Genomic DNA, 14,311 nt, shown 5'->3' on the forward strand with positions numbered 1-14,311 from the left:
TTAACCCTCTTGTATTTTTTTGTATTATAACCGTACTGTCTCCCTTTACAACGTAAAGCACTGCGCAGACTGTTTGCACTATATAAATCCTATATAAATATATATATATATATATATATATATATATATATATATATAATGGCTATTATCATTTTCACAGAATATAGGGCTGCTGTATATCAGCTGGGTAATAAATAAAGCATATTTTTGAGAGAATATCTAAAAAAAATAAAACTAGTTCACCCGCAAGATCATGTCACCATGTGCCAATATGCACCATATACTAGCATATTATGACAGACTTACCTAAAAAACTGATCCCTCCAGCAGCACACCAAGTTCATCTTCACTCGTCTTCCTTCCGGATTTGTGGGCTCTGGCCATTTGAACAGCCGAGCCACAATGACGTCACTGCATCCCAGTGAACAGTGTTCATGAGGCGGTGATGTCACTGAATGCTACAAATTATTATTATTAATATTATTATTATTATACAGGATTTATATAGCGCCGACAGTTTGCGCAGTGCTTTACAATATGAGGGAAGACAATACAGTTACAATACAATTCAATACAGGAGGATTTAGAAGGCCCTGCTAGTTAGAGCTTACAATCTAGAAGGGGGGGGGGGGGGTTCAAGTGAAACAAAAAGCAATAGCTGTGGGGGATGAGCTGATGGAGAAAATGGAGGTACAGTTGTCAGGTGTGGGTAGGATAGGCTTCTCTGAAGAGGAGGGTTTTTAGAGATCGTCTAAAAGCTAATAGAGTAGGAGATAATCAGACAGATAAGGGTAAGGAGTTCCATAGGATTGGTGAGGCTCTGGTAAAGTCCTGGAGGCGAGCATGGGAGGAGGTGATGAGGGAGCTAGAGAGCAGGAGGTTTTGAGAGGAGCGAAGAGAGCGATTCGGTTGGTGTTTTGAGACTAGGCTAGTGATGTAGCTGGGGGCTTGTGGATGGCTTTGTAAGATGTTGTTAGTATTTTGAATTTAATTTGTTGGGTGAGCGGAAGCCAGTGGAGGGCTTGACAGAGAGGAGCAGCAGACGCTGAACGATTGGTAAAGTGGATGAGTCTGGCAGCAGCGTTCATGATGGATTGAAGGGGAGATAGCCTGTGTATAGGTAAGCCAATGAGAAGGAAATTGCAGTAGTTGAGGCGTGAGATGACCAGGGAGTGAACTAGGAGCTTTGTTGTGTCTTTGGTTAGAAAGGGGCGTATTTTGGAGATGTTGCGGAGGTTGAGGTGGCAAGATTTGGACAGTGATTGCATGTGGGGCTTAAAAGAGAGTTCAGAGTCCAGGACAACACCTAGGACCTTGGCATGCGGGGATGGGCTTATAGTAATGCCATCGATATTGACAGAGAGATCAGGGGAAGGGGCACGTGGTGGAAGAAAGATTATAAGCTTGGTTTTGGACGGATTGAGTTTAAGGTAATGTTGTGACATCCATTCTGATATATTAGATAGTAGATTAGTGATATGTGAGGAGACTGAGGGAGAGAGCTGAGGGGTGGATAAATAGATTTGAGTATCGTCAGCGTAGAGATGGTATTGGAAGCCGTGGGAGGCTATCAGCTGACCTAGAGAGGACGTGTAGATTGAAAATAGGAGGGGTCTGAGAACAGAGCCTTGGGGGACCCCAACAGAAAAAGGAAGAGGAGAGGAGGAAGTAGAATTGTAAGTAACGCTAAAGGTACGGTTGGATAAGTAGGAAGATAACCAGTGAAGAGTACAGTCACGGAGACCAAAGGCGTGAAGTTTTTTGAGGAGGATGGGATGGTCAACCGTTTCAAAGGCAGCAGAAAGGTCCATGAGTAGGAGTAAAGAGTAGTGTCCATTGGTTTTGGCAGTTAGTAGATCGTTTATCAGTTTTAGGAGAGCAGTTTCAGTGGAGTGTTGAGGCCGAAATCCAGACTGAAGGGGATCAAGGAGGCTATTCCCGGCAAGATGGTCGCACAGTCGGTTGTAGACCAGACGTTCAAGGAGTTTGGATAAAAAGGGGAGCAGGGAAATAGGGCATAGGTTGTTTAGATCGGTTGGGTCCAGTGGGGGTTTTTTAAGTATGGGGCTGACTAGTGCATGTTTTAGAGAGTTGTGGAAGATCCCAGAAGAGAGGGAGAGATTGAAGATGTGGGTTAGAGAGCGTAGAATAGGGACAGAGGGTGAACGTAGCATTTTCGAGGAAACAGGATCCAGAGGACAGGTGGTTAAGTGGACGTTAGCAAGTAGTTTAGCAACCTCATCTATAGTAGTGGGGTTGAATGAGGGAAGTTGTGATTGCACCTGTGGGCATGAAGCGTGAAGCATGGAAGGTATCTGAACAGCAATGATTTCCTCACAAATTTTATCAATCTTCTGTTTAAAGTGGTTGGCAATCTCCTGGTCAGTGAGTGAGTCAGTGGGAGGAGGTAGTTGGGGACGGAGCATAGAATTAAAGGTAGCGAAGAGTTGCCGGGGGCGGGATGACAAGTTGTTAATGAGAGTCATAAAATAGGTCTGCTTGGCGGTGTGGAGACTGGAATTGTATTTTTTGAGGGCAGATTTGTATTGGTGGAAATCTATCTGAGACCTAGTCTTTCGCCACAGGCGCTCAAGAGCACGGCTATACTTTTCAGACTTCTAGTGTTATCTGTTTGCCAAGGTTGAAGGGATCGGGCCTGATTCGATGTGTAGTGAGGGGGGCCAGTGTGTCAAGGGAGGCTAAAAGTGAAGTGTTGTAGACAGAAGTGGCTAGGTTGGTGCAGGAAAGGGGTGCAATTTTGTCATAGAGGTGGTCGGTAGCAGAGTAGAGAAGAGAAGGGTTGAGATGGCGTAGGTTTCTGCAGGTAACTGTAAGGTAGATAGAGGGAGAGGAGGTGGAGGAGAGGGAGAGAGTGAAACTAATAAGGTAGTGATTAGAGAGAGGGAAAGGGTTGTTTGAAAGGTTGTGCGGAGTACATAGGTGGGAGAAAACTAGGTCAAGAGTATTGCCTTTAGAGTGAGTAGAAGCATGTATCCATTGCTTCAGGTCAATGGCAGGATTGTTAGTATTAGTATATTTATTATTAATAGGGATGTTGAAGTCACCAATAACGATTGTGGGGATTTCGGAAGAGAGAAAGTAGGGTAGCCAGGCAGAGAAGTCTTCAAGAATGGTCGATACTGGTCCAGGGGGGTGGTAGATCACAGCTATCCTTAGAGAAACAGGGGCAAAAAGACTAATGCAGTGTACCTCGAATGAGGAGAGTGACAGAGAGGGAGGTGGGTGAAGCACCTGAAAGGTGCTATGTGGGGCTAGAAGGATCCCAACCCAACACCCCCTCCCTTTCATCCACTGGGTCTGGGGGAGTGAGTCCAGAGAAGACCACCTTGAGATAGGGCAGCAGAAGATGTGGTGTCAGATTCATGAAGCCAGATTTCGGTGATGGCGAGTAGATTAAATTAGTTAGCCATAAAATGGTCATGGAGAGAGGTGAGTTTATTACAGACAGAGTGGGCATTCCAAAGGGCACAAGAGAAAGGGAGTCTGGTCATGGGAAGAAGAGAGATGGAAACTAAATTGTGCTGATTGTGGCTGTGGCCAGAGGGTGCAGGGTAATGGGCGTGTTGAGTATGTGTAAAAGATGGAGGCCCAGGGTTTGGGGATTTGTCTCCAGAGGTTAGGAGAAGCAGAAAGGTGAGGGTAGTAATATGAGAGTGTGATTTATATGAAGGGACATGCCCCTCTGTCCTTGAGGTTTTGTGTGCCTGCGGATTTAAAATTAGCAGGAGATGACATGTGCAATAATAAGGAGAGGACAGAAGTGAGGATGATATATATAAGCTGTGGGGTGGAGAAGAAGGGTGAAGAAGAGACAGTTTAAGGATAGAGGACAGGGCTGTCAGAAGAAGTGGTAGAGAGTGCATGTTACAAGGAGAGAGAGCTGAAGGGGCAAATAAGGTCATCTGCAGTCTGTGTGGTGTTTTAAATCAGCTTTCTTTTGTTCAATCGCTTTGTGCAGTCGCTGAAGTGCAGAGTCAGAAGTGCTGCCACTTATATAAAATAGCCCCACTTTGAGAAAAGAGCCCCAAAACAGACGTGCCCCCCTTCCCCAGGAAATGGTTTCTTATATACTGTTTGTACTATACTACACATGTAAATATCTCCTAAACGGCACATGTTTAGGAGAGATTTAGTGTACCTACAGGCAAGCCTTATTATAGTGTAGGCTTGCTGTAGATACAGGATAAAAAATACCGCTTTAAATGATACAGGAAGATCTGCAGGTACTGAGATAATAAAACTTCTCTTTGAAATCTACAATTAAGATAGCAGTGAAGCATTGTGTGTTGCAGTTGTTTTTTATTCTGGATCACTGGGGTACTGAATTTTTTTCACAGCAATGTTCTTTTACAAGGGTTATTTGTGTAGGAAACATCTTCATTACAAACAGCTTTACAAAAATGTTTTGTTTTTTTTGCACCAGACCTCAACTCAATGCTAGATGCATTATCATTTAAGAAGAGGTAGTGTGCTGTTCATTTGAGTTTGCCTGAGACATTGCAGGAAAAATCCTCTGTCCTGTGTAGCCTACACTTTAATTTTCTTGTGCATCATCTTTAGAAGAGGCTTCCTTCTGGGACAACAGCCATGCAAACCAATTTGATGCAGTGTGACAGATTGACCCCCCACCCCTTCAACCTCTGCAGCAATGCTGGCAGCACTCATACGCCTATTCCCCAAAGACAACCTCTGGACATGACACTGAGCACGTGCAATCAACTTCTTTGGTTGACCATGGCGAGGCCTGTTCTGATTGATACCTGTCCTGTTAAACTGCTGTATGGTCTTGGCCACCATGCTGCAGCTCGGTTTCAGGGTCTTGGCAATCTTCTTATAACCTAGGCCATCTTTATAAAGAGTAACAATTCTTTTTTTCAGATCCTCAGAGAGTTCTTTGCCATGAGGTGCCATGTTGAACTTCCAGTGACCAGTATGAGAAAGTGAGAGCAATAACACCAACTTTACCACACCTGCTCCCCATTCACACCTGAGACCTAACACTAACAAGTCACATGGCACTGAGGAGGGAAAATGGTTAATTGGGCCCAATTTGGTAATTTTCACTTAGAGGTGTACTCACTTTTGTTGCCAGCGGTTTAAACATTAATGGCTGTGTGTTGAGTTATTTTGAGGGGACAGCAAATGTACACTGTTATAAAAGCTGTACACTCACTACTTAAAATATTTACAAAAATGTGAGGGGTGTACTCACTTTTGTGAGATACTGTATATTGTACATTCACACCAGTCCCTACCCTCAAGGATTGTATAATCTAAGGTCCCTAACTTACATACACATACTAGGGCCAATTTAGACAGGATCAAATTAAAGTGATTGTAAAGTCTCGTTTTTTTTTTCAATAAAAATAACAAACATGTTATACTTACCTCCTCTGTGCAGTTGGTTTTGCACAGAGCAGCCTGGATCCTCCTCCTCTTAGGTCCCTCTTCAGCTCTCTTGGCCCCTCCCTCCATTTGGGTGCCCCCACAGCAAGCAGCTTGCTATGGGGGCACCCAAGCCCAGTCACATCTCTATGCATTAAGATTAAAAAACCTTCTGACTTTACAACTCCTTTAACCTATGAGCATGTTTTAGGAGTTTGGGAGCAAACCGTTGTACCTGAAGGTCAAATACATCTAGGCACAAAAACAAATCTTTTTTAGCAAATACTAATATTCTAAGGTATAGAGTGATGGACACTTTGACCATCAGCAGAAGCATATGGGAAAAAATATGTGCATCTGTCTTTAAAGAAAAAGGAAAAAACATCACAGTTTTTTTTCCAAGTTCGTGGTTATTTCTTAAACTCCCTCTTTTGTTCTAGTACTTTCTGTTTGTTCAAATCTCCTCTGCTCACAGAATACATTCATATTTGGTGTTTCTGTGCACAGTAAAAAGCTAGTTGGCTTTTAAATTATTGCAACTGTATAAAATTATTTTTTTAAGTTATTCCATACAGTGTACTGTATATGGCTACAGTTTAGGAAATCCATTGAAATTTTTATTCTAAGTCACAATAACTTTTCTGGGGAACTCAAAATGCAATAATAAGTTATAATTGCATTTATAAGTGTGAAGAATAAACAGGTTTGAAAAAAGTAACACCTAGCATGACTACTTATCACAATAATTTTAAACAGTGAAAAATCCTTTTGGCTTTTATTTATGTGCTTTTGCAAAAGCTTTCTCATTTATTTTATTGAAAACAGGGGACAATACTAACAGGTATCCAAAACTAATGAATAGTGTTGAGCGAACACAGACTGTATTATTCGTGTTCGTACCGAATAATTGGATTTTTTGTACCCGAACACGGACACGGACACTTTACTGTATGTTCGGGTAAAAATCCGTGTTCGGTCGTTTTATTTCCGGGTTTTGCATGCTTTGGCGCTCTTTTCATGGCGGGCTTTCAACAGCCAATCAACAATCGTTTAACTGGTGTGCCTTAAGCCATCCCAGCCATGCCTGCAAATGTCTCAGTAGCTGTGATTGGCCGTCTGAAGCATGTGACCAAGTCTTTATAAGTTCCAGGCAGCCGCAGCGTCTTCATTCTGCTGCTTAGATCAGGGACAGAGCACACATCAACGTGTTGGCTGCTGATTAGGGAAAGACAGGCAGGAAAAAAACATTTGTGTCTGGATAGAATTGAGGGACAGGTCGGAGTGTTTAGGCAGGGCGAGTTGTAGGCATTTTAGGGATAGAGTCTGCTGAATTATAGGGTCAGTGTCTTCTACAAACTACAATCGATATTGCTGTGTGGGGGGTGGGGTCTGCACTCAATCCTGATCTACGATCTCTTCTCAATCCTGTTAGGGAGAGGCTGCTGCTGAATTTTAGGGTCAGAGTGTTCTACAAACTACAATCGATATTGCTGTGTGGGGTCTGCACTTAGTCCCGATCTACGATCTCTTCTCAATCCTGTTAGGGAGAGGCTGCTGCTGAATTTTAGGGAAACTGTGTTCTACAAACTACAATCGATATTGCTGTGTGGTGTGGGATAGGAGATAGGCAGGTGTCAGTGATCCACATCCATTTTTCTGTGTTTGAGCTGCAGTGAACACAATCTTTTTGGGCTGCAGTGAATACAATCTTTTTGGGGTGCAGTGAACAACGTCCTTTTTGGGGTGCAGTGAACAAAATCTTTTTGGGGTGCAGTGAACAAAATCCTTTTTGGGGTGCAGTGAACAACATCCTTTTTGGGGTGCAGTGAACACAATCTTTTTGGGGTGCAGTGAACAAAATCCTTTGTGGGGTGCAGTGAACACAATCTTTGTGGGGTGCAGTGAACACAATCTTTTTGGGGTGCAGTGAACAACATCCTTTTTGGGGTGCAGTGAACACAATCTTTGTGGGGTGCAGTGAACACAATCTTTTTGGGGTGCAGTGAACACAATCTTTTTGGGGTGCAGTGAACAAAATCCTTTTTGGGGTGCAGTGAACACAATCTTTGTGGGGTGCAGTGAACACAATCTTTTTGGGGTGGAGTGAACAAAATCCTTTTTGGGGTGCAGTGAACACAATCTTTTTGGGGTGCAGTGAACAAAATCCTTTGTGGGGTGCAGTGAACACAATCTTTGTGGGGTGCAGTGAACACAATCTTTTTGGGGTGCAGTGAACAACATCCTTTGTGGGGTGCAGTGAACACAATCTTTTTGGGGTGCAGTGAACAAAATCTTTTTGGGGTGCAGTGAACAAAATCCTTTTTGGGGTGCAGTGAACAACATCCTTTTTGGGGTGCAGTGAACACAATCTTTTTGGGGTGCAGTGAACAAAATCCTTTGTGGGGTGCAGTGAACACAATCTTTGTGGGGTGCAGTGAACACAATCTTTTTGGGGTGCAGTGAACAACATTATTTTTGGGGTGCAGTGATCAAAATCCATTTTGGGGGGCAGTGAACACAATCTTTTTGGGGTGCAGTGAACAAAATCCTTTGTGGGGTGCAGTGAACACAATCTTTGTGGGGTGCAGTGAACACAATCTTTTTGGGGTGCAGTGAACAAAATCCTTTTTGGGGTGCAGTGAACAAAATCCTTTTTGGGGTGCAGTGAACAACATCCTTTTTGGGGTGCAGTGAACAAAATCCTTTTAGGGTGCAGTGAACACAATCTTTGTAGGGTACAGTGAACAGAATCTTTGTGGGGTGCAGTGAACACAATCTTTGGGGGGTACAGTGAACACAATCTTTTTGGGGTGCAGTGAACAAAATCCTTTGTGGGGTGCAGTGAACACAATCTTTGTGGGGTGCAGTGAACACAATCTTTTTGGGGTGCAGTGAACAAAATCCTTTGTGGGGTGCAGTGAACACAATCTTTGTGGGGTGCAGTGAACACAATCTTTTTGGGGTGCAGTGAACAAAATCCTTTTTGGGGTGCAGTGAACACAATCTTTGTGGGGTGCAGTGAACACAATATTTTTGGGGTGGAGTGAACAAAATCCTTTTTGGGGTGCAGTGAACAACATCCTTTTTGGGGTGCAGTGAACAAAATCCTTTTTGGGGTGCAGTGAACACAATCTTTTTGGGGTGCAGTGAACAAAATCCTTTGTGGGGTGCAGTGAACACAATCTTTGTGGGGTGCAGTGAACACAATCTTTTTGGGGTGCAGTGAACAAAATCCTTTTTGGGGTGCAGTGAACAACATCCTTTTTGGGGTGCAGTGAACAAAATCCTTTTTGGGGTGCAGTGAACACAATCTTTTTGGGGTGCAGTGAACAAAATCCTTTGTGGGGTGCAGTGAACACAATCTTTGTGGGGTACAGTGAACAGAATCTTTGTGGGGTGCAGTGAACACAATCTTTGGGGGGTACAGTGAACACAATCTTTTTGGGGTGCAGTGAACAAAATCCTTTGTGGGGTGCAGTGAACACAACCTTTGGGGGGTACAGTGAACACAATCTTTTTGGGGTGCAGTGAACAAAATCCTTTGTGGGGTGCAGTGAACACAATCTTTGTGGGGTGCAGTGAACACAATCTTTTTGGGGTGCAGTGAACAAAATCCTTTTTGGGGTGCAGTGAACAACATCCTTTTTGGGGTGCAGTGAACACAATCTTTTTGGGATGCAGTGAACAAAATCCTTTGTGGGGTGCAGTGAACACAATCTTTGTGGGGTACAGTGAACAGAATCTTTGTGGGGTGCAGTGAACACAATCTTTGGGGGGTACAGTGAACACAATCTTTTTGGGGTGCAGTGAACAAAATCCTTTGTGGGGTGCAGTGAACACAATCTTTGGGGGGTACAGTGAACACAATCTTTTTGGGGTGCAGTGAACAAAATCCTTTGTGGGGTGCAGTGAACACAATCTTTGTGGGGTGCAGTGAACACAATCTTTTTGGGGTGCAGTGAACAACATCCTTTTTGGGGTGCAGTGAACACAATCTTTGTGGGGTGCAGTGAACACAATCTTTTTGGGGTGCAGTGAACAAAATCCTTTTTGGGGTGCAGTGAACAACATCCTTTTTGGGGTGCAGTGAACAAAATCCTTTTTGGGGTGCAGTGAACACAATCTTTTTGGGGTGCAGTGAACAAAATCCTTTGTGGGGTGCAGTGAACACAATCTTTGTGGGGTACAGTGAACAGAATCTTTGTGGGGTGCAGTGAACACAATCTTTGGGGGGTACAGTGAACACAATCTTTTTGGGGTGCAGTGAACAAAATCCTTTGTGGGGTGCAGTGAACACAATCTTTGGGGGGTACAGTGAACACAATCTTTTTGGGGTGCAGTGAACAAAATCCTTTGTGGGGTGCAGTGAACACAATCTTTGTGGGGTGCAGTGAACACAATCTTTTTGGGGTGCAGTGAACAAAATCCTTTTTGGGGTGCAGTGAACAACATCCTTTTTGGGGTGCAGTGAACACAATCTTTTTGGGGTGCAGTGAACAAAATCCTTTGTGGGGTGCAGTGAACACAATCTTTGTGGGGTACAGTGAACAGAATCTTTGTGGGGTGCAGTGAACACAATCTTTGGGGGGTACAGTGAACACAATCTTTTTGGGGTGCAGTGAACAAAATCCTTTGTGGGGTGCAGTGAACACAATCTTTGGGGGGTACAGTGAACACAATCTTTTTGGGGTGCAGTGAACAAAATCCTTTGTGGGGTGCAGTGAACACAATCTTTGTGGGGTGCAGTGAACACAATCTTTTTGGGGTGCAGTGAACAACATCCTTTTTGGGGTGCAGTGAACACAATCTTTGTGGGGTGCAGTGAACACAATCTTTTTGGGGTGCAGTGAACAAAATCCTTTTTGGGGTGCAGTGAACACAATCTTTGTGGGGTGCAGTGAACACAATCTTTTTGGGGTGGAGTGAACAAAATCCTTTTTGGGGTGCAGTGAACACAATCTTTTTGGGGTGCAGTGAACAAAATCCTTTGTGGGGTGCAGTGAACACAATCTTTGTGGGGTGCAGTGAACACAATCTTTTTGGGGTGCAGTGAACAACATCCTTTGTGGGGTGCAGTGAACACAATCTTTGTGGGGTGCAGTGAACACAATCTTTTTGGGGTGCAGTGAACAAAATCTTTTTGGGGTGCAGTGAACAAAATCCTTTTTGGGGTGCAGTGAACAACATCCTTTTTGGGGTGCAGTGAACACAATCTTTTTGGGGTGCAGTGAACAAAATCCTTTGTGGGGTGCAGTGAACACAATCTTTGTGGGGTGCAGTGAACACAATCTTTTTGGGGTGCAGTGAACAACATTATTTTTGGGGTGCAGTGATCAAAATCCATTTTGGGGTGCAGTGAACACAATCTTTTTGGGGTGCAGTGAACAAAATCCTTTGTGGGGTGCAGTGAACACAATCTTTGTGGGGTGCAGTGAACACAATCTTTTTGGGGTGCAGTGAACAAAATCCTTTTTGGGGTGCAGTGAACAACATCCTTTTTGGGGTGCAGTGAACAAAATCCTTTTTGGGGTGCAGTGAACAACATCCTTTTTGGGGTGCAGTGAACAAAATCCTTTTAGGGTGCAGTGAACACAATCTTTGTAGGGTACAGTGAACAGAATCTTTGTGGGGTGCAGTGAAAACAATCTTTGGGGGGTACAGTGAACACAATCTTTTTGGGGTGCAGTGAACAAAATCCTTTGTGGGGTGCAGTGAACACAATCTTTGTGGGGTGCAGTGAACACAATCTTTTTGGGGTGCAGTGAACAAAATCCTTTGTGGGGTGCAGTGAACACAATCTTTGTGGGGTGCAGTGAACACAATCTTTTTGGGGTGCAGTGAACAAAATCCTTTTTGGGGTGCAGTGAACACAATCTTTGTGGGGTGCAGTGAACACAATATTTTTGGGGTGGAGTGAACAAAATCCTTTTTGGGGTGCAGTGAACAACATCCTTTTTGGGGTGCAGTGAACAAAATCCTTTTTGGGGTGCAGTGAACACAATCTTTTTGGGGTGCAGTGAACAAAATCCTTTGTGGGGTGCAGTGAACACAATCTTTGTGGGGTGCAGTGAACAAAATCCTTTTTGGGGTGCAGTGAACAACATCCTTTTTGGGGTGCAGTGAACAAAATCCTTTTTGGGGTGCAGTGAACACAATCTTTTTGGGGTGCAGTGAACAAAATCCTTTGTGGGGTGCAGTGAACACAATCTTTGTGGGGTACAGTGAACAGAATCTTTGTGGGGTGCAGTGAACACAATCTTTGGGGGGTACAGTGAACACAATCTTTTTGGGGTGCAGTGAACAAAATCCTTTGTGGGGTGCAGTGAACACAATCTTTGGGGGGTACAGTGAACACAATCTTTTTGGGGTGCAGTGAACAAAATCCTTTGTGGGGTGCAGTGAACACAATCTTTGTGGGGTGCAGTGAACACAATCTTTTTGGGGTGCAGTGAACAAAATCCTTTTTGGGGTGCAGTGAACAACATCCTTTTTGGGGTGCAGTGAACACAATCTTTTTGGGGTGCAGTGAACAAAATCCTTTGTGGGGTGCAGTGAACACAATCTTTGTGGGGTACAGTGAACAGAATCTTTGTGGGGTGCAGTGAACACAATCTTTGGGGGGTACAGTGAACACAATCTTTTTGGGGTGCAGTGAACAAAATCCTTTGTGGGGTGCAGTGAACACAATCTTTGGGGGGTACAGTGAACACAATCTTTTTGGGGTGCAGTGAACAAAATCCTTTGTGGGGTGCAGTGAACACAATCTTTGTGGGGTGCAGTGAACACACTATTTTTGGGGTGCAGTGAACAAAATCATTTTTGGGGTGCAGTGAACAACATCCTTTTTGGGGTGCAGTGAACACAATCTTTTTGGGGTGCAGTGAACAAAATCCTTTGTGGGGTGCAGTGAACACAATCTTTGTGGGGTACAGGGAACAGAATCTTTGTGGGGTGCAGTGAACACAATCTTTGGGGGGTACAGTGAACACAATCTTTTTGGGGTGCAGTGAACAAAATCATTTTAGGGTGCAGTGAACACAATCTTTGTGGGGTGCAGTGAACAAAATCCTTTTTGAGGTGCAGTGAACACAATCTTTGTGGGGTGCAGTGAACACAGTCTTTGTGGGGTACAGTGAACACAATCTCATACTTCTGAAGATTTGAGGGTGCTGCCTGTTCCATACTCCTCCTCCTACTCCTCAACCATCCTTTTAGGGGTACAAACAATAGTAATTGGGGCCTAGTGTGGTGGTGTACGTGTGAGATACATACACTTTCTTTTTGATCATATTTTCTATTCCGCTATTCAATTAAAACCTTTGGGGATCAATTAAATTGCGTGATAGTCTGTGTCGGTACGTGTGAGATCCACCTTTCCAAGTTTTTGGGGTTCATCTCATACTTCTGAAAATTTGAGGGTGCTGCCTGTTCCATACTCCTCCTCCTACTGCTCAACCATCCTTTTAGGGGTACAAACAATAGTAATTGGGGCCTAGTGTAGTGGTGTACGTGTGAGATACATACACTTTCTTTTTGATCATATTTTCTATTCCGCTATTCAATTAAAACCTTTGGGGATCAATTAAATTGCGTGATAGTCTGTGTCGGTACGTGTGAGATCCACCTTTCCAAGTTTTTGGGGTTCATCTCATACTTCTGAAGATTTGAGGGTGCTGCCTGTTCCATACTCCTCCTCCTACTGCTCAACCATCCTTTTAGGGGTACAAACAATAGTAATTGGGGCCTAGTGTGGTGGTGTACGTGTGAGATACATACACTTTTTTTTTGATCATATTTTCTATTCCGCTATTCAATTAAATCCTTTGGGGATCAATTAAATTGCGTGATAGTCTGTGTCGGTACGTGTGAGATCCACCTTTCCAAGTTTTTGGGGTTCATCTCATACTTCTGAAGATTTGAGGGTGCTGCCTGTTCCATACTCCTCCTCCTACTGCTCAACCATCCTTTTAGGGGTACAAACAATAGTAATTGGGGCCTAGTGTGGTGGTGTACGTGTGAGATACATACACTTTCTTTTTGATCATATTTCCTATTCCGCTATTCAATAAAAAACTTTGAGGATCAATTGAATTGCGGGATAGTCTGTGTCGGTACGTGTGAGATCCACCTTTCCAAGTTTTTGAGGTTCATCTCATACTTCTGAAGATTTGATGGTGCTGTCTGTTCCATACTCCTCCTACTCCTCATCCATCCTTTTAGGGGTAGAAACAATAGTAATTGGGGCCTAGTGTGGTTTTGTACGTGCGTGATACATACACTTTTTTGGATCATATTTCCTATTCCGCTATTCAATAAAAACCTTTCTAGGGCAAGATCTTAAATTACAGAAATATGAGGAGACCGTCAAATAAGGGCCGTGGCCTGGGTCGTGGTGCTGCTGGTAGAGCTCCTGTTGCAAGGAGAGGACGTGGTCGATCTGTGCCAGCTACACGCACAACTGAAACACCTTCCTCAAGTGTGAGTAGGCGACAGAACCTGCATCAGTATTTGGTAGGGCATCATACGCCCCTAGAAGTGATGAGGCCAGAACAAGTGGAGGCGATAGTAGATTGGTTTGCTGCTGACAGTGCCTCCAGTTCCTTCACATTGTCTCCCACCCAGTCTACTGCAGAAAGGTCACAGTTGGCACCTTCAGCCGATGTCCAACCGTCTTTCACCTCACCCCCTTGCAAATCAGGCAAGCAGTCTGAGCCCCAAGCCATACAGCAGTCTTTTCTTCTTTTTGATGACTCTGTCAGCAGGGTTTCCCAGGGCCATCCACCTAGCCCTGCCCCAGAAGTGGAAGAGATTGAGTGCAGCGATGCCCAACCACTTATTTCTCAAGATGAGTACATGCAAGGATCATCGCAGCACGTCTTCGATGATGACGAAACGCAGGTGCCAA

This window comes from Pelophylax lessonae (genome assembly GCF_965119305.1).
Source record: "Pelophylax lessonae genome assembly, chromosome: 2".
Lineage (NCBI taxonomy): Eukaryota > Metazoa > Chordata > Amphibia > Anura > Ranidae > Pelophylax > Pelophylax lessonae.